Genomic DNA, 22,195 nt, shown 5'->3' with positions numbered 1-22,195 from the left:
GTCTCCATGGAGTTATTCTTCAACACACAGACCCACTTGAACCAGCTTTCAGGGAGCCCTGGCCTGAAGGACTTCGGTTCCAATCTTTCTCTAGCACTGACTCGCTATGGCACAATCACTTTTGTTCTATGGCCTTCAGCTTACAGTGTCAATGAGAATAATGACTTTGACCTCACAGAACCATTAGGAAGCTCAAGCTGAAATGATGGAAAGAAAGGTACTTTAAAACCAAAATGTTCTGTGAATGTGTCAGGTGAAGGATCACAGGCTTTGGAGAAAATGTGATCAGGGTTCAAATCCCAGCTCCACTCAATGCCAGCTGTGTGACCTTGGACAAATCACTTAACCTCTCTGAGCTTCAGTTTCCATAACAATAAGGCTAGAATTATATTTCCTACCTCACAGAGTTGGCAGGGGAATTAAATAAAGTACATTAAGTGCCTAGTGTTACAATGCCTAGCATTACAGGACTGGATACCTAATTTGCAGGACCCAACGCAAAATGAAAATGCAGGGTCACTCGTTCAAAAATTATTAGAAATTTTAAGATGAGATAGCAAAGCATTAAACCAAGTCCAAGGCCCCTCTCAGTGCAGGGCCGTGTGTGAGTCCAAAGGGCACACACATGAGCCCAACGCTGCTGGCACATGACAGCTGCTAAGATATGTGGGACCCTTCTCTAGCCTCTGCCCCAGACCTTCCCCTGCTCACCACATATAAATAGGATTTGGAAACTGTTTTAAGAAAGAAAATCATCATTATTATTCCTGAGGCAGCTTCATTTTTTTCTCCTCTGAGCCGAACAGAGTCACCCATCCTGATAGTCACCAGATAAAGGTGGAAAGAAATCAACTTTCTGGCTGCTGGCGAATGCAGCTATAGCTAGAGTAACAAGTTTACAGGATAAGCCAAGAATTGGAACAGGGGAAACGTGACCAGCAGTGTTTTTCCACACATGGCAAGAAACAATGAGCAGTTTCCTGAAAGTACCATGTTCCCTGTTTATGAACCTTCAGTGGCTCCCCACCCAGTACCTTCAAGGTAAAGTCCATTATCTCTGGCAGGTTTTTCAGTGTCCTCCATGGTCTGATTTTCCAACTGTCCTCCCTTATTCCCTACTATGGTGCTTCAATAAAGCTGTTTTCTCATTGACGTGCACCTGACCCCCAAGCCCCATATTCTGATGTATCTTCCCACCTCTATTCCTTTGGTCACTCAGCTTCTGCCTCCTAGAATGCCCTCTGCCCATTTCTCAGTTTTATAAAAATTTTTCCAACCTGAGCTTACGTTCCATATCTTCCAGGAGGCCATGAAAAATAGTCTCCATGACATAAAGATTGTATTAGTCAGCTTTTGCTGCAGTAACAAGCAATCCTGATATCTCAGTGCCTTATGGTACGAACATTTCTTTCTTGTTCACATTTCCAGAGAGCTGCTTGTTGGCTATGGGTCAGTTCTATGTGTCTGTCTGCTCAGCTCTGCTCAGTTTCACTCCAGGTGTTTTCTCATTTGGGGACCCAGGGTAAAGGAGCAAAGTCTGTCAGGGACATGCTATTCTCATGGCAGAGAAAAGGAATCCATGAGAGGCAGAGCCAAACCATGAGTCCTTAAAGCTTCTGCTCAAAAGCAGTCTATCTCACACCCACTCACATACCATTGGCTAAATAAAGTCACATGGCCAAGCCCAGAGTTACTGGGGTGGGGAAGGACACTCCAGTCACAGGGAAACACAGTAAGGGAAGGAAGGGGGTGTGTAATTGTAAACAAGTAACACAGCATGCTCAGTAATCAGAGGGTGCATTAGCATCAAACACTCTTTTTTGAATCCCACTTACTCCAATTATTTGTTGAGTATGTGCACAGCCTCTGTGGCTTAATTTGATTATCTGTAAAAACAAAACAATGCTTATTTTAAAGGTACCTAGGAGGGATTAAGTGAATTAATGGCTGTAAAGTGTTTTGCACAGTCCCTGGCACATGATAAGCACTCATAAAAGATATTTTTATCAATAGCATTTTTTAAATTTATTATGAGTAATTGTGTTAGTCTGTTCCTATTGCTTATAACAAAATACTCGGAACTGGATAATTTATAAAGAAAATGAAGTTTATTGCTTACAGTTTCTGAGACTGAGCAGTCCAAAGTCCATCTGGGGGTGGCGACAGTGACCCAGGGGTCTCACATTGCAATACGGTGGAAGCAGAGAGAGCAGAGAGAGAGAGACAGACTCTCCCCTTCTCTTAAAGCCCTCAGAACCACACCCCTGACCACCATTTTTAATCCATTCACTACTGCATGGTCCTACAATCCAATAACCTCACCTCTTCAAGGCTCCACCTTTCAATTGCCATAATAGGATTTCCCACCCTCTTAACAGTCACAGTGGGGGCTAAGTTTCTAATACATAAAATATGGGGGATACAATTCAAGCTTCAGGGAGTTTGGGGAGGGGGGGACATAATTCAATCCATACAGTAATCATAACTTTCCCTTCACTCACTTGTCCATTTATTCATTCATTTATTCAACAAACATTTTCTTTGCACCCGCTGGTATCTGCCTAACTCCCCATCATACCACCTTAGTCCTGAGGAACTTGGGTTCCATCAATAAGTCCTATGGTCCCCAAATCAAGGGTTGGCTGACATCTTGAATCATCCCATAAATGCTCACACAACCTCACACTTGTAAGAAAGTCCTAGAGATATTTCCCTCTTGGCCTGGTTCCATTTCAATCTAAGGAATCTACAGTCAGTTCAGTAAAGGAAAGTAGGCAAATAAAACTTTAATTAGTTTCATGAAGTTAAAATTGCTTTCATGGGTGGAAGGAATAAGGGAGGGGATGTTGAGACTAAAACCAAAAAAAGGGGGTTTCAAGATGGCGGCGGCTGCAGCGGCTGGCGCGGAGTAGCTGAGGTGGAAAAGGTGGCCACTGGGCCTCAGGCAGCCGGGAAACTTGTGGACCTTCCTCTGGCCATCTCTTAAGGGAGGACTGCTGCTGCTGGCCGGTCGTGGGGGCTCAACGCCACTTTGCCCCCAGCAGGAGAGGCTGCCTCATTTACAGGCAACAGCTTTGAAGTGTGGAGCAGGAAAAGAACTGATTCTTAGCTGCAAAAGTGAGTCTTGAAACAGGGAACACGGCGCCAGGGCTGCTGTGGATGCAGCCAGGATCCCGGAGGCTGGGGCCACACTGAAGGCGGCCAGCTGCCCTATTCAGGATTCGGGGTTTCAGGCCGGCATTAAAGAAGATTCCTGGGAGCGCCCGAGCGGCGCCGCGACTGAACAGCCCGAGGCAGCAGCGCCGAGAACACGGAAGGCAACAAACCAGAGACAGAGCGAGCGCCCGACCTGGCACAGCACTGTGAGTGATCCCTGGCACAGCTCTGTTCGGGGGGTGGATGCCCACGCGGCTCCCGCCTGCACCACCAGGCCACTCACTGCCACGGTGCTGCCTCCATTTTCCCAGGTGCGGGCAGCTCCGCCCTGCTCGGCCATCACTGAGCCCATTTGCTTGGCCTGGCGCGGGGCTTTCCGGACCCTGCGGGCCGACCTCCTCTCCCACTCCCTCCGCGGTTCTCTGGCAGGGCTGGGGGTGTGGGGCGTCCCGACCAGTTTTGGGAGGGCTAGGAAGTACGGGAGGGCCGACTGTCACTCCACCACACCCTGGACTCCGGCCCCGGTAAACTTCCTGTTACTGGGAGGCAGATACCATCTCTGCGACCACCAGTTTGGAAAAAAGCCTAACGAATTTCTGGTTGGGAATAGTGTGGTAGGAGAGTTCCCAGGTCCGCTTGAACCTGCCGGAGAGCAGGCTGCAGGCGGGCACTAGACTCGGTTTATACCGGGGGGATACAAAGGGGAACAAGACCCGAGAAAGATCTACACAGTGCTACAAAGGCACCCAGAGAGACCGGTCGTCTGTGCCTAGCAGAAACCTGGTAGACTTCCTGGGTGAGGCGGTGCTGAGCAGGGTCTTGAAGGCCCAGCTGATAGACGAGGGGTGCAGAAGACACGCCCCAGCCCAGCACAGTGTGCACAGAGGGGGGAGACGTGCGGCCAGGGAGGCGGAGACTCGACAGAAACCACACACCCGGTGGGGTCGCCACTGCACGATCTAACAGCCTGGGCCAGAGCACACGGAACGGGGAGAAGTCCTGTACAGAAAGTGAAAGCTCAACAGAGATCACACACCCTGTGGTACGTGATCCACCAGCCCAGCAGAGTACAAGCTGACCAGAAAGGTGGATCCCCGGAGAAGCCCAAGACCCGAGGCAACCACACACACAAGACACTAGAGGCCAACTGAGCAGTCACGGCGGGAGCCATACCAAATTGGCAACCACAGCAACATCCTAGTTAGTCGTTAGTCTTAAACCAGTGGACTGTGAAACCCCCTGCAACAATGAATAAACACCAAAAAAAAGACACCAGAAATACAAAAAATCAAGAAAGTACACCACCAAAAGTTAATAAATCTCATACTCTAGATCCTATAGAACAAGAAGCCCTTGAAATAACTGACAAGGAATTTCGAGTGATAATTCTAAGGAAACTGAATGAGATACAAGAAAACTCAGCTAGACATCATGATGAAATGAGGAAAAGTATACAGGATCTGAAAGAGGAAATATACAAGGAAATCAATGTCCTGAAAAAAAATGTAGCAGAACTTGCTGAACTGAAAAAGTTATTCAGCGAAATAAAAAACACAACGGAGAGTTTAACCAGCAGGCTTGTCGAAGTTGAAGAGAGAACCTCTGAACTTGAAGATGGGCTGTTTGAAATAACACAAGCAGACAAAAAGAAAGAAAAAAGAATCAAGGACATGGAAGAAAATCTGAGAGAGATATCAGACAACCTCAAGCGCTCAAATATCCGAGTCATGGGTATTCCAGAAGGGGAGGAAAATGGAGATTCCATTGAAAACATATTCAACAAAATAGTGGCAGAAAACTTCCCAGGTATAGGAAAAATCACAGATCTTCAGATCCAGGAAGCTCAACGATCTCCAAACGTATTCAACCCAAAAAGGCCTTCTTCAAGACATGTTATAGTCAAATTGGCAAAACTCAGAGACAAAGAGAGAATCTTAAAAGCTGCAAGAGAGAAGCGTCAAATCACCTATAAGGGAGCCCCAATCAGGTTAACATCAGACTTTTCATCACAAACCCTAAAAGCTAGAAAGGAATGGGATGATATTTTCAAAATACTAAAAGACAAAGATTGCCAGCCAAGAATACTCTACCATGCAAGGCTATCCTTCCGAAATGAGGGGCAAATAGTATATTTCCAGACAAACAAAAACTGCGGGAGTTCACTACCACAAGACCACCCTTACAAGAAATCCTCGAGGGAGTACTGGGTTTGGTTCCTGAAAAATAACTACCACTGCCATAAAAACCTAAGAAAAATCTAAACCCGCTAGTACAATAAAAATGGCATTCATGAAGAGAAAACAAGCTAACAAAAACACTATCTACAACCTAAGGAACCAACAAACAAAGAAACCAAACAGTAAATCAGAAAGCAAGGAACAAAAGACACCTAAGACAACCAAACAACCAATAAAATGCTAGGAATAAATCAACACCTTTCAATAACAACTCTTAATGTTAAAGGCTTAAATTCCCCAATTAAAAGACACAGACTGGCTGACTGGATCAAAAAGCAGGACCCAACTATATGCTGCCTACAAGAGACCCACCTCACCCATAAAGATTCACACAGACTAAGAGTGAAAGGATGGAAAAAGATTTACCATGCAAACAGAAAAGAAAAACGAGCTGGAGTGGCTATTCTTATATCTGACAAAATAGACTTTAAACTAAAAACCATAAAAAGAGACAATGAGGGACACTACTTAATGATAAAAGGACTGATCCATCAAGAAGACATAACAATCATAAATATGTACGCACCCAATGTTGGAGCAGCCAGATTTATAAAACAAACTCTATTAGACCTAAAGAAGGAAATAGACACTAATACCATAATAGCAGGGGACCTGAACACTCCACTGTCAATATTAGACAGATCATCTAGGCAAAGAATCAGTAGAGAAACACAAGATCTAAACAAGACTCTAGACCAATTGGAATTGGCAGATATCTACAGAACATTCCACCCAACAACCTCAGAATATTCATTCTTCTCATCAGCACATGGATCATTCTCCAGGATAGATCACATATTAGGTCACAAATCAAGTCTCAATAAATTCAAAAAAATTGGAATTATCCCATGTATCTTCTCAGACCACAATGGATTAAAACTAGAAATTAATAACAAACAAAACTCTGGAAACTATACAAACACATGGAAATTAAACAGCATTCTACTTAATGACATATGGGTCCAAGAAGAAATCAAGCAGGAAGTCAAAAAGTTTATTGAAACTAATGAAAACAATGATACATCATACCAAAACCTGTGGGATACTGCAAAAGCAGTATTGAGGGGAAAATTTATTGCATTAAATGCTCACTTCAGAAGAATGGAAAGATGGCAAGTGAACAACCTAACACTTCACCTTAAAGAACTAGAAAAACAAGAACAATCCAATCCTAAAGTTAGCAGACGGAAAGAAATCATTAAGATCAGAGCAGAACTGAATGAAATTGAAAACCAAAAAACAATTCAAAAGATCAACGAATCAAAAAGTTGGTTTTTTGAAAAGATAAATAAAATTGACAAACCATTAGCATGGCTAACAAAAAAAAGAAGAGAGAAGACTCAAATAACAAAAATTAGAAATGAAAAAGGCGATATTACAACTGATTCATCTGAAATACAAGGAATCATTCGAGACTACTATAAACAACTATACGCCAACAAATTTGAAAATCTGGAGGAAATGGATAAATTTCTGGACACACACAAGCTCCCAAAACTGAACCGTGAAGACGTAGAAAATTTGAACAGACCAATAACAATAAAGGAGATTGAAGCTGTTATCAGAAGGCTCCCAACAAAGAAAAGCCCAGGACCAGATGGATTCACAGCAGAATTTTACCAAACATTCAAAGAGGAATTGACACCGATTCTTTACAAACTATTCCAAAAGATTGAAACGGACGCAAATCTCCCAAACTCATTCTATGAAGCAAACATCATCCTGATACCAAAACCAGGTAAAGATATAGCCAAAAAAGAAAACTACAGGCCGATATCCTTGATGAATATAGATGCAAAAATCCTCACTAAAATACTAGCAAACAGAATACAGCAACACATACGAAAAATTATTCATCACGATCAAGTGGGATTCATCCCAGGGATGCAAGGTTGGTTCAACATACGCAAATCAATAAATGTGATACACCATATTAATAAACTCAAACACAAGGACCATATGATCATCTCTATAGATGCTGAAAAAGCATTTGATAAAGTTCAGCACTCATTCATGACAAAGACCCTCTATAAGTTAGGTATAGAGGGAAAGTATCTCAACATAATTAAAGCCATATATGCCAAACCCACTGCCAATATCATCCTGAATGGGGAAAAGCTGAAAGCTTTTCCTTTAAGAACAGGCACTAGACAAGGATGCCCACTCTCACCACTCCTATTCAACATAGTGTTGGAAGTACTAGCCAGAGCAATCAGAGAAGAGAAGGAAATAAAGGGCATCCAGATTGGAAAAGATGAAGTCAAACTGTCCCTGTTTGCAGATGACATGATCCTATATATCGAACAGCCTAAAACCTCTACAAAAAAACTCTTGGAATTGATAAATGATTTCAGCACAGTAGCAGGATACAAAATCAACACACAAAAATCAGTAGCATTTCTTTTCTCCAATAGTGAACATGCACAAGGAGAAATCAAGAAAGCCTGCCCATTTACAATAGCCACCAAAAAAATAAAATACTTAGGAATTGAGTTAACCAAGGAGGTGAAAAATCTCTATAATGAGAACTACAAACCACTGCTGAGAGAAATTAGAGAGGATACAAGAAGATGGAAAGATATTCCATGCTCTTGGATTGGAAGAATCAACATAGTGAAAATGTCCATACTACCCAAAGTGATATACAAATTCAATGCAATCCCCATCAAAATTCCAAAGACATTTTTCTCAGAAATGGAAAAAACTATTCAGACATTTATATGGAACAATAAAAGACCACGAATAGCCAAAGCAATGCTCAGCAAAAAAAATAAAGCTGGAGGCATAACACTACCTGACTTTAAGCTATACTACAAAGCTATAATAACCAAAACAGTATGGTACTGGCATAAAAACAGACACACTGACCAATGGAATAGAATAGAGAATCCAGAAATCAACCCACACACTTACTGCCATCTGATCTTTGACAAAGGCACCAAGCCTATTCACTGGGGAAGGGACTGCCTCTTCAGCAAGTGGTGCTGGGATAACTGGATATCGATATGCAGGAGAATGAAACTAGATCCATACCTCTCACCGTATACTAAAATCAACTCAAAATGGATTAAGGATTTAAATATACACCCTGAGACAATAAAACTTCTTAAAGAAAACATAGGGGAAACACTTCAGGAAATAGGACTGGGCACAGACTTCATGAATACGACCCCAAAAGCACGGGCAACCAAAGGAAAAATAAACAAATGGGATTATATCAAACTAAAAAGCTTCTGCACAGCAAAAGAAACAATTAAAAGAGTTAAAAGACAACCAACAGAGTGGGAGAAAATATTTGCAAAATATACATCTGACAAAGGATTAATATCCAGAATATATAAGGAACTCAAACAACTTTACAAGAAGAAAACAAGCAACCCAATTAAAAAATGGGCAAAAGAGCTAAGTAGGCATTTCTCTAAGGAAGATATACAAATGGCCAACAGACATATGAAAAAATGCTCAACATCACTCAGCATCCGGGAAATGCAAATCAAAACCACATTGAGATACCATCTAACCCCAGTTAGGATGGCTAAAATCCAAAAGACTATGAACGATAAATGCTGGCGAGGCTGTGGAGAAAAAGGAACTCTCATACATTGTTGGTGGGACTGCAAAATGGTGCAGCCTCTATGGAAAATGGTATGGAGGTTCCTTAAACAATTGCAAATAGATCTACCATACGACCCAGCCATCCCACTGTTGGGAATATACCCAGAGGAATGGAAATCATCAAGTCGAAGGTATACCTGTTCCCCAATGTTCATCGCAGCACTCTTTACAATAGCCAAGAGTTGGAACCAGCCCAAATGCCCATCATCAGATGAGTGGATACGGAAAATGTGGTACATCTACACAATGGAATACTACTCAGCTATAAAAACGAATGAAATACTGCCATTTGCAACAACATGGATGGACCTTGAGAGAATTATATTAAGTGAAACAAGTCAGGCACAGAAAGAGAAATACCACATGTTCTCACTTATTGGAGGGAGCTAAAAATTAATATATAAATTCACACACACACATACACACATACACACACAAACCGGGGGGGGGGAGGAAGAAGATATAACAACCACAATTATCTGAAGTTGATACAACAAACAAACAGAAAGGACATTGTTGGGGGGGGAGGGGGGGAGGGAGAAGGGAGGGAGGTTTTGGTGATGGGGAGCATTAATCAGCTACAATGTATATCGACAAAATAAAATTTTTTTTAAAAAAAAAAAAAGCAGAGATTTTGTTTTGAGAGGGTTTTTGTAATGAAAAAAATTGAATATATTTAAACTAAGGGGCAAAAGACTGCAGAAAGAAAAATATTGATGATAAAGAGAAAAGGGAGATAATTAAAGGCAGAGGTCCTTGGGGGGGGGGGAAATGCTATTACTATTTAAATACTCGTTGAAACACATCACTCTGACTTTCTCTCCTCTCTTTCCCTGATCTACTGTAAAAATCTGAAGTACATAAAATGTATTTTCCATCTTTTTAATAAAAAAAAAATAAATAAAAAAAAATAAAACCAAAAAAAGAAAAAAGAAAAAAAATGGTTGTAGAAGCAGGAGAAGATTTTCACATGAGGCTAAAAGTGAATTGTCTGTATTTGGCTGGAAATGCTGCAAATGTCATCTGACTCTGCCAAGGAATTGTCTTTCTAAATCACACAGCTTTTTGAATGAATAAGAAAAACAACGGGGGCACCCAAGCTGGATGGCTGATTTAGGACTCAGGTCCAAACAAGAGGGCAGACATTTCCCTGAAGGATGGATGGGAAAACAAGCAAAATATTTGCTCTCCCACAAATTTCTCCAGCATCACCTAGACAGTTTGATATAACAGAAAACCTACAAATCCCAGGTCTGCCTTTACCATCTGTGCACCCTTGAGCAAGCTGCTCCACTTCTATGAGTGTCCATTTCCTCCACTGATGAGAGGCAGCACAGGACCCCCCCTCAGGGCTGGTGAAGGATAACCGGGATGCTGTGTGAAAAGCACCTAGCAGTGCCTGGCACAGAGCGACCACACAAAGTGTCAGCTCCCTTTCCCTCACTATGTGGAGCAGGAACCCTGCTTGCTTCGGAGTTGAATGATTCCTATATTAGTCAGCGTTCTCCAGAGAAACAGAACCAATAGGATGTATCTATGCATAGAAAGAAATTCGTTATGAGGAATTGGCTCATGCAATTATGGAGGCTGAAAAGTCCCAAGGTCCTCAGTTGGCAAGCTGGAGACCCAGGGGAGCCGACCGCATAGTGGGATTCCAGTCTGAAGGCCAGCAAGTTTGTGACCCGGGAATTGCTGATGTATCAGTTTGAGTTTAAAGGTAAGAAAATAACTGATGTCCCAGCTCAAAGGCAGTCAGGCAGGGGTAATTTCTTCTTATTGGGGAATGAGAGGTCGGGCTTTTATTCTATCCAGCATTTCAACTGATTGGATGAGGCCCACACACATTGGGGAGGACAACCTGCTTTACTCAGTCTATCAATTAAGTGTTAATCTCATCTAAAAACACCCTCGAGGAAACACCCAGATAAATTTCCACCAAATATTTGGGCACCCTGTAGTCTATTCAAGTTGACACATAAAATCAGTCATCACAATTTCTAAAACTCATCTCTGGTGCCAAGATCATCCAAGAGGACAATGTCACATCTTGCATAGAAGTGTAAGTTTGAATACTTTCTATTTTCCATGCTCCTGGGAGAATCACAGCAACTAAAACCCAGGAGGTATGGCACCACAATCTTTTGCCATAAAAAAGTCACTCTCTGAGTCTGTTTCCCACTTTGTTAAAAGGAAACAACAATGCCTTTGATAGTAACAAGATACTATCAAAGGGTTAAAAGGAAGAATGTTATGCATGTGTGTGAGAGTAATGTACTGTGAAGTGCACATGTGCAGGAGAACTCAGGGCATGGCCCCTGCACTGGTTGTACCAGTTGGCATGTATTCAGCTGCAAGTAACAGAATAAGCCGATAAACCATTCTTTGAGCAATAAAGATACATAATCATCTCACATAACATGAATCCTGGATTCAGGTCCAGGATTGATTTATTCAGCAGCTCAATACCATTCGAACACTGGGTCAGCCTCTCTGATGTTCTCATGGCCTTTATGTCAGAGTCTCAAAAGGGCTAAAGTAGCTCACGTTCATCACAGGACAGTGACCAACCTTGGAAAGGAGGGAAGGATTGGGGAAAGGGCTTGCTCCTCCTTCATATTGTGTTCTCAAAACAGGAAAATCTTTCTGGGACTCCCCCAGCAGACTTTTCCTTCCATCTTATTCACATGACCTTTGCCATGAAGAATAGTATCACCATGATTGTCTTGGATCAATCCTGATTAATCCCCTGGTGTGGGGCACATTGCCCCCGTCCAAAATCAAGACTTGGCAAGCAAGAAAGAAAAGAGAATAATTGGATGTTCAGCCAAGACTGTCTCCCACTGCTGTCTATGGGGGCTGGTCAATTAAGAGCAGTAGGTCAGTTCGAGGCAGTGTGTAACATGGCTCTGAAAATAAACAGGACTTGGGCAAAGCAAATTTGTCCTTAGATGAGACAGGCCACTTTTTTTTTTTTTACTTAAGGACTGTGTCTCTATCTTGAGCCAAGAGGATCTCAAAAACCATCAGGAGATGGGAAGGTAGCATGAACTAAAGAGAATCTGATTTTAGAAACCACAGGCAACTCTTAAGCAATAATATCAAATTGACGTTATATGATCACCAAACAGGCTTGGGGAGGGTTGAATTCTCAATAGTAAATAGCAGTTTATTATTAATTCCTTTACTTTGCTCTAAAAGGTATGTCTTATTAATTTTGTATTATGCTTACTTGGTTTTACTATTTGCTCATGAATAGTTTATCTTTTGTTCATAAACTTGTAGAATCCAGAGTTCTTGTTTCTCTTGTTTCTGAATCAAAGATCTACATTCGTGGAGCTGCACTGCCAGCCTCTTAGATCATCAGCCGTCAAGCACCTGATGCCTGCTTGCTCCTGGGGGCATCTGACACCTGTTAGCCCCCAGGGAAGTAGTATCACAAAACAGAGGTAAAACTCTGTTAGAAATCTGTAAGACTGAGTCAGAAACACTGCTCATAGTAGGTGCTCAATAAATGTTTGTTGAATTAACTAATTTTCAAGTCCAGTAAATAAATCATAGCAAGAATATGACATCTTCCTCAGCTCCCTCCTGGAGTAGGTTATAAAGCTGGTTGGTTGGTTGGTTGGCTGGTTGGTTCCTACTGTGTGCAAAGTACTCTGATCTGTGCTGATCCTCAAAGCCATCTGGTGTGAATCGGACGTGCAGACTAATTCATCCATTTCTTCACCTTCTTCAAGGCAGGACCTATGCTGAGCTCTGGGGAGAGAGAGAGAGAGACAGAGAGAGAGAGATAATACCCAGTCCCAGCTGGAGGAGAGATCGTGACAGAAACCAGCAACAACCATCCAGAGATGAAAGTGTTGGGATAGAGGGTGGAAGCGTCCTGTGAACAGCAGGAGGCAGCAGATCACGTGTTAGGCACATGGGTTCTGGCCTCTTAGAATCTCCACACTACCTCTGGCTTGCTAGGTGGCTTTCTATGAGTCACTTAACCTTGCTGCCAGGGTTGTGGTGGGAATTAAATGGAAAATGCATGGAAAGTATTCAGCACAGGGCCTGGCCAAGAGCAAAAACTCAACACATGTCAGTTATTACAATTATTCTCAGGAAAGCCAGAGGAGACTTGATGGGGTGGGGGAGGGGAGCACTCCAGCTGAGCTGCAGAGCCTGAGTGGGTGTTTGCCAGGCAGGACCTGGGAGCGAGGGCATTGGGGACAGTAGGAAGAGTGGAGGCGAGGCAGAAGGGCCAGGTGTGTTTGGGGAATTGTGAGGGGCTTGGGATGGATGGAAACAAAGCTGGGTGGACAGGAAGACAAATGCTGAGCTATCACCAGGCTGGCTCCCTCTCCCAAGACCCTTCACGCTCCTGCACTGAAGGAGCTGGATGGGGAAGCCACAAAGAAGCAAGAAAATGGTGAGAAACCCCTTGGGAAGTGGTCTTTTTCGAACAGGCATGAAAGAGTATCTTTGACCTAAGTGAGGAGGCAGCCCAGCCAGATTGCAGGCAGACAAAAAAGGAGAGGGCAGGTAGAGGTCCACTCTTCCTTCTCAGCCACTGTTGTCTTCTGACAAATGGTGTCTCTTCTATACCTGCAGGGACTCACACCTGTGGCCCAGGTATCCTCAGGAGTAAAATCAGAGATACAGGAATCCTGTGCTTGAGAAAGGCGAGGAAAGAGAGGTGGGGGCTACATAACTTCCAGCAGTCCCCTCCCCGTCCCTTCCCCCACCCCCCGCACTCCCAGGACAGGGGGGACCACAGTCTAAGAAAGGTCTCCTCCAAATGCTGCTTTTGCGGGGAGCAGCGGGTGAGGCACCAACCCGAGGACCTGTCTGGTGGGGTGAGGGGTAACTGGCTATGGTTTTATGGTGCATTTCCTGAAGTTGGCCATCAGCCATACACGTTGCCTGTCAGTAGCCCACATCCTCAGGAGGAAAACACATTTATAGAGAAACATGACTAGATATCTGAGTATCACAGCTTTGCCAAAAGAAAACAACAACAGCGTTCTGGAATATAGATTCTATCAGAAATAGAAATATTATGCTAGAGGGAACAAGAATTTAAAATTAACCTAATCAACATATGACAATAGGTAAAGGAAGATATTAGCAATGTGAAACACGAAAAACAAAACAAAAACAAAAGGACCAAGCAGAAATATTGTGTATGGGAAATAGACCTATTTAGATAATAACCAGAGCAGTTGGGAGAAATGGCTGGAGAATGAATTATACAAAGGGAAAAACATCCAGGAAATCTCTCCAAAGGAAGAATTAATTAATGGCTGAACTAATCAAGTAGAAGAAAAGTTAAGTGAGACGGATGCAGAAGCAGACGTGCTAACACCCAGACAGGAGGGCAGGAAAGGAAATGGAAATGGAGATGGAAAACCATTTGAGATAATAATGGAGATAAATGTCTGCAGTGTAAAAAAGGATGAAAGAATTCAAACTAGAGAGTTTAAGAGAGCAAAGAGAAGAGGCCGGGAAAAGCCGCAGCCAGATGTCTTGTGGTGAAACGTGAGACTTGTTCACGACAACGGAGAAAACAGGACGGAGTTAAGATGAACTGGAGGGAGAGGAGGGAAGAACGGTGGGTCCCAAACCTGAGCCTGGCCTGAGCCCCCACTAGTTCCCAAATTAGAGAGCGACACACCCACTCGGTCATCTCACGGTCCCTGTGGTTTTCCTTCAAGTCCCAGTTTGTCAGGCGGGCCTCCTCCCGTGATTCTTCCTTCAGTGTGAGCATCACAAGGACAAAGACTCCACCTTTTTGCCCCCAGCATAGATGGAACGCACACAGGCGCCACTGAATAGCTGTCAGTCAAGTGGACTAATTCATATGAGGGGTCTTCAAAACTTTATGGCAAGATTTGTATTATCCTTTAATTCTATTGTTCCACAGACTTTTTAAAGTACTCCAGTATTCCAATCAGAGCGTCTCACTGCCCAGTGACCATTCCTTGTGCCCCAGTCTCCTTCCATGGAAGCCTGGCCTACTTGGCTGGGATCTTGACATCCCATCTAACCATGGCCAGCTCCCCATCCCCCAGAGGACTGGATCCGGCTTCCCCTACCCCTCCATGTCAATCACAGGTTGGAATCTAATAGAATCCAACCAAAGGTTCGAAACAGGAATCTGTTCCTCCTCACACTATCCCCTCCTCCCCAGTCCACCTGCTCAGTGCCAGTATTGGATTTCATGGTTGCAACACTTGCCTAAAACAGACCAAAGTCAGAGAAAGGAAGGCATTGCCATAGTCACAGGGCACCAGCTGAGAATCCCCGGGTCTCCTAATTTCCAAAACAGTATGCTCTGTCCTGCTCCACATTGCTTTTAAAGGACACCCAGGAATGCAAGTTTTCCAAAGTGGGTAACTTTGGCAGTGGTGAAGCGCAGATACTCATAAAGTCAGAAAGCCACTGCTGTCCTCCTTCTGTCACCCCTGTGTTTAGCTCTGGAGTCAGACAGATCAAGGTTCCCATCCCAGCTGTGACACTGACTAGTGAGGTGACCTTTGACAATCACTTCTCTCTCTGAGCCTCAGCTTCCTCTCCTCTAAAAGGGAGGTATTAATCCCTGAGTCGCAGGTGTGAGGATGAAAGCAGATCATGTGTCTGAAGTGCTTAGCACCATCTATGGCATACAGTAGGCACTCAATAACTCCACCTTCCCTACCTGCTTTCTTCCTGTGGCTCAGTGTTGCAGGGAATTCCAAGAGCACTGGGCCTTCTCTTTCCTGCTCATCACTGTATCTCCACACAGTGTCAGAGGCATGAGAGGTGCTCAATGGATATTTGTTTACTGAGTGAATGAATGAGACATTTTCCACTCTGATTATGCTAGGGGATTGATGGGAGGTGTTAGGTTGTGTAATGGCCTTTGTTGGTGTAGAATAAGTCATTGAAATGGAGCAAAGGAATCCTTTCTGTCCTATTACCTAATTCAAGACTATTCTCACCCAGGAATTTATTGGGCCAAGCCCACTGTGTCAGGAAAATGATTAAATTCTTAGAAGATGAGTAGTCTGTTATGTCACACAATATCAGCCTCTAGTACTTAACATTATAAGCTCTGCTAATAACTCCAGGTCACCTGCCTAGGGAAGAAAGATAAGGTTTTGAAAATTTTGCATATTAGCATGTATAATCTACCACCCAATGTTGTTGACGCTAAGACCCAGATATTTTAATTCACTTCCCCCCACTTGCCTCTGAGAACACAGTTATTTCAGGAGATGTAAACGCAGAGGGATGGCTGCTATATGGTTCCACTGTGGAACATTTATATCATTCCACGTACAGGCAGTTTCCACATGTATTGCCAAGATAAGCCCCTTCCCTACAGGAAGGAAATGCTTCTGGAGCTAAACATGAGCAATAATATCCTCAAGTTTGAGTCTGGGCTCTCCTAGTGATCTTCTGTGACTTTCTGCAAATTGTGGAATTTCTCAATGTAACTTCTCAATTATTCATTTATTCACTGCTTTCTTGCACTCTCTTAATCCACTCTAACTTAATACTGGAATATCGAGGTACTCTTTTGCGGCAGATTTAAGATGGCTGCTAATTAGCGACCTTCCTCCAATCAAGAGGTGGGCTGTATGCGCCCTCTCTTTGAATCTGGGCGTGCTCTGTGGCTGCTCCGACCGACAGGATAAAGCAGAGATGATGCTGTGCCCGTTTTCAGGCCCAGACTTTAAGAAACCAGCAGAGTCTACCACTTGTATTCAAGACCATTCTCTCTGGAAGCTCTGAATGTCCTTGAAAGAAGTTCAACTTCCCTGAGGCCACCACATTGCAAGCACACATGTGAGTGCTCTTGTCAACAGTCTCAGCTGAGCCTAGCCTTGGACTACGGCACCAGATGTGTGAGTGGGGAAGCCATCTCGGAAGTAGCGCCCCCCAGCCCCAGCTGTACCAGCAGATGCCACACTGGTCAGTGATTAACTGCCCTGCTGAACCTTTGCCAAATTCCTGACCCAAAAATCATGAGCAAAAAAATAAAATGTTTTAAGCCACTGAGTTTTGGAGCAGCTTGCTAAACAGCAACAGATGACTAAAACATCATCCTACAGGGAGCTTCAGAGCACGTCATGATTCAGTCTGAAGGCTTGTTTGCTCTTGGGTTGTCGTTTGTTGTTCATTCAGAGAACCCATGTCTGTAGAAAAAAATCGAGAGAGAAGATAACACCTAGAAAGCAGGAGATCAAAACAAACAGACCACTTAGAAAGAGAAAGTGAAATAGCTAAAAAAGATTACAGTATTTATTTGACCATTCTACTAAGGAAAGAAATGCAAAATTGAAATAAGAAGAAATAGTCTTTCACTTATAAAATTAGCAAAGTTTATTTTTAATGATAATCGTCTGAAGGGAAGTGGGGCATTGGATAACCTCACAGAGCGCCAAAAGGAGTAAAACGTGTGTACAATATTTCTGGAAAGCAAATTGCTGGTAAGTTTTAGATCCGGGTATCTCTCCAAGAAAAGTAATCTGACACATGAACAAAGATTTATGCACAAAATATGCTCATCACAGTGTCATTCATCACAGTAAAATATTATAGGTAAAAAATCTCAAATGTTGGATTTTGGGGAATGGCTAAGTAGACTGAGCTGCGTCCACAAGATGGAATATTGTGCCGCCATTATAAATGAAGCTTATGAAGTGTTCTTAATGACACGGAAAAATGCTTAATGACATAACATTAAGTAAAAGAGCAAGATAGAAAAAGGTTATAAAGTATGAGTTCAACTACTTCGAAAAGCATAAAAAGACTGGAAGGAAATACGATAAAATGTTAACAGTATTTATCCGTGGGAAGTGGGATTATGGGTGGTTGTTTTTCTTATTTATTTTTTGCTGTATTTTCAACATTGGGACTGCATTACTGCTGCAATCTGAAGTGTTGTTTTTGTTTTTTGTTTTTTTCTTTTAAAAAGAAAAGGGATGGTCAATAGCTATAAACATTACGTCCAAGTGAAGAGGCATGAAAATGGAGAAAGCGGTATTGGAAGTTTTTTGGGAGTCCCTGGGATTGAAAACCTGTGGTAATACAGACCTTTCAAGGTGAAGTTTGCTTTTCTCCTCATCTATGATAGGAAAAATATTTGCTGAGCACGTGAATGGTGCAAACACAGTCTGCTTCCTCAGCGGGGTTTGAATTGATAAATAAACCCCACCTCATTCCCAGGATCTACCTCTGTGCTCACTCACCACATGAGACTTGTTTGGAACTGAGAAACAGAAGTTCGCTGAGGCAAATAGAAATAGGTCACAGTCCAGGTAAATTGTCTTCAGACTCAGAGTGACAAAGACCTTGAATTTCAGAAACCAGGAATCTGCTTCTGTGTGGGTCCTTGGGCACCTGTTTCAGGCTTTTCTGTGGCAATTTTATATGGTGTTATTTATGAAGAAAGGAATGAGAAAGCAGAACTCCTCAGATACTTAGAATTATAAAATCTTGGGTTTACAGGGGAATTTCAAGATCATATTTCTAGTCCAAATCTTTGTTTTACTAATGAGAAACAGCAGCATAAAGAGGTGAGGTGCTTTGCTAAAGGACAGTCAATGAGCCAGGGCAGAGCTGGAACTACAGCCCAGGTCTCCCGACTCTCGCTGCACTACCCCGTTTCTCAGCACTCCCTTCCCTGGGCCTTACTGGCATCAACTCACTGGGTGATGTTCAGCTTATTTCTTTGTTTCTTTGCTTGTTTATTGTCTGTATCTCTCCATGAGGGCATGGACCTTGTCTACCCGGTTCATGGTAGGTACTCAATGAAAGGAAAAGCCCTGGCCTGAGCACGAAAATAAAACACACCAGGAGACAGGGACTCAACCAAAGTGTATTAGGCAGGCAAAATGAACAAGCGGGCTGCCCTCTCGGAAGTGGGAGCAGGAGCCAGGAGAGTCGGGGTGGGCCTTTTATATCCAGTTAGGCTGAGCTGGGCTGTTCCTATTGGCTAGGAAGGAAGGGGAGGGAAGCGAGCGGGGTTTAAGCTGAGCTGGGATTTTTCTATAGGTGGAGAAACTGGCACACATGGGAAGGGGATGTGGTGGTGAGGAAGAAGGGGGTGGGGTTTTTTTGTGATTCTTGGAAAATGTGCTATTCTAGGGACCTGAAACTCTCTGCAGCCATTTTGGGTGTTCCTCTCGTCTGCCCGCCACCATCTTAGCCTAACACTCAATAAATATTTATTAAATGGACAGACAGATGATAGATGGATGGATGGATGGATAAATGGACAGATGGATAGACTACCTGAGGCAGAATTATGTAATGAAAAGATCATGGGTTCTGGAGTCCTGTTAACCTGGGATCGAATCCCAGCACTGCTACTTTTCAGCTGTGTAACCTCTAACAAATAACTCAACTTCTCTGAGCTGCAGATAATTCTCTTATAAAATGGTGGTGATAACACTTCAAAAGGGTTTCTGAGAATTAAATGATATATCTCATATATATATATGAGAACACTTTTCTCTAAATTCCTGCCACCTAGTAATTGTTAATTAAATGTTACCTTCTCTTCTCCCTTTCATAAAACAAAGTGATGGCTACTGTCACTTGAGTGTTGACAGGGAGTTACCAGTTTTATCTTGGCTTCTGATGTTCATGTGTGATGAGCTCATCTGCATATTCTGGGACAAAAACTTCTCATATTATGTCCACCAAAATAAGTGTCAGGTCAGTTCGACAGGATTTGTCAAGCATCTACTGGGTGTCCAGGTTGAAGCTAAGACCTAGGGAGGACAAAGAAGTATGGTCTTTGCCTTCAAGTTTTCATAGAGAAAGACGCCATGCATGTTCAGCCAGTGAAGAAGTCTATGTATCCATGGTTTCCCAGGTCAGAGGAGGGGTAACAATGTCCCTATAGCAGGCACTGATGGTTATAAGACAAACAGCTCCAGCCTGCTCAAAATTGTCCCCCTTGTACAGGTATTCCCAAAAGACATGCCCCATGAGCTCAGACTCTTAGATCTCCTGGATGAGATGCAGTGTCTGCTATTTCCTCCTCAGTCATGCTGTGTCTGGCCTGTGGATTCACCTTCCTCCAAGCTCAGTGGTGATGTCAACACATGAAGAGCCGCAGATAAGACAGAGCTCGCTATGTGATGAACAGTTAAGGATATTAATCTCTCCTGGAAGAGAAGGCCTTTGGCATCTCTTTATATCATGTGTGCCTCCACTTACCTGTCTCGTCCCATCAGTCATGGCACACTTTACACTGAGCTCAGAATCCTTCTCAAACCCAGGGCCATTCCAAACAGATCAGATTTGCAAGTAAGAGAATACCTCTCTGCCGCTCTTGAGTCAGTCACTGATTTGGGGTGAGATTTGGGAGATGGCATAATTTAATAATAGAAGTGTAACATCTTGAGTCAAACAGACCTGGTGTGACTAGTTCTCCCATTAACCTGCTATGTGGCATTAGCTGTGTCTGTTTAGTCAGGAAGTCTTCCCTCTCTGAGACTTTGTTTATTTCTTTAACAAACACTTCGGTAGCACTTACTCTATGTCAAGCACTCTTCAAAGCACGTCATGAATTTAACTTATTTATTCACCACCACCCTGAAGGTGGGTGCCATAATTATCCCCATTTTACAGATGAGGAAATTAAGATGCAGGAAGGTTAAGCAGCTTTCCTGAGATCAAACAGCTAATAAATGAGGGAGCCATGATTTAAACTCTGCCCTTAACCAATATACTACAATTCTTCAGTTCCTTTGGTTGAAAAGACAGGTTTTAAAATGCCTCTGGGGGGAGAATGAGAGGTTGGTTAAGGAATACAAAAGTACAGCTAGATAAGAATAATACCGAGTGTTCTACAGCACTGTAGAGTAACTATAATTAACAACCATGTATTGTATAGTTTTAAGTAGCTAGAAGAGAGGATTTTGAATGTTTCCAACACAAGGAAATAATAAATGTTTGAGGTAATTAAAAAAATCAGCGGTTGCCAGGATTTCAGGGAATGAGGGAGGGGTGGGTGGAGAGGGATGAACCGGGGGAGCACAGAGGATTTTTAGGGCAGTCATACTATTCTGTATGATACTGTAATGTTTAATACATGACATTATGCATTAGGCAAAATCTATAGAACTGTACAATACAATGAGGAAACCCTAACGTAAAATTAAATTAATAATAATATATCAATACTGAGTCATAATTGTAACAAATGTACCACACTAATATAACATGTCAACGGTAGGAGAAACTGTATATGTGGGTGTGGGGAAGGTATGGAAATTATCTGTTCTTTCTGTTAAATTTCTCTTTAAAACTAAAACTGCTATAAAAATAAATAGAATAAATAAAATGCCTCTGGAAGAGCAGATGTAAGAATGAAGTGAAGTGAGATAAAGATAAAGTGAGAAAAAGATAACAAAACTAAACAAATACAGTATCCCCCCCTTATCCATGGGTGATACTTTGCAAGACCCTTAGTGGATGCCTGAAACTGCAAATAGTATATAACTATATACTATGTTCTATGTTCTATGTTTTTTTCCTATACACACATACCTATGATAAAGTTTAATTTATAAATTAGACACAGTAAGAGATTAACAACAATAACTAGTAATAAAATAGAACAATTATAACAATATGCTGTAATAAAAACTATGTAAATGTGCTCTCTCTCTCTCAAATCAGAACCTCAGATAAGGGGGGGGGGTCTATTGTACAATAGAGTTCATCAACAAAGCCAAAAGTTGATTCTTTGATTTATCAGAATGAACCACATGTGTGGCTGTAATACAAATCTCAACAAATTTCAAGAACTGAAATCATGCAGAGAAAGTTCTCAGAACAGTGACAGTAAGCTATAATTTAATACTAAAACAAAAAAAAAGTTTGCTAGAAAAGTTCCTATACTTTGAAATAAAGAAATATATTTTTAGATAACCCTTGGGTCAAAGAAGAAACAACATTGGAAATTAGAAAATATGTTTGCCTGAATGATAATGAAAATACTACATCTCAAAACTTATGAGATGAAGCTAAAAATGTGTATAGAGGGAAAATTATAGCCTTAATCGCATATAGCAGGAAAAAAGGCTGAAAAAATAATTATCTAAGCTTCATCTCAAGAAATTAGAAAAAGATAGCAAAGTAAAACTGAAGGAAGTAAGAAGAAAATAAAGAGCAGAAATGAATGAAAGAGAAAACAAAAT

Source organism: Cynocephalus volans, chromosome 17 (assembly GCF_027409185.1).
Source record: "Cynocephalus volans isolate mCynVol1 chromosome 17, mCynVol1.pri, whole genome shotgun sequence".
Taxonomy (NCBI): domain Eukaryota; kingdom Metazoa; phylum Chordata; class Mammalia; order Dermoptera; family Cynocephalidae; genus Cynocephalus; species Cynocephalus volans.
The sequence above is the reverse complement of the archived record's forward strand: the minus strand, read 5'-3'. Positions refer to the sequence as shown.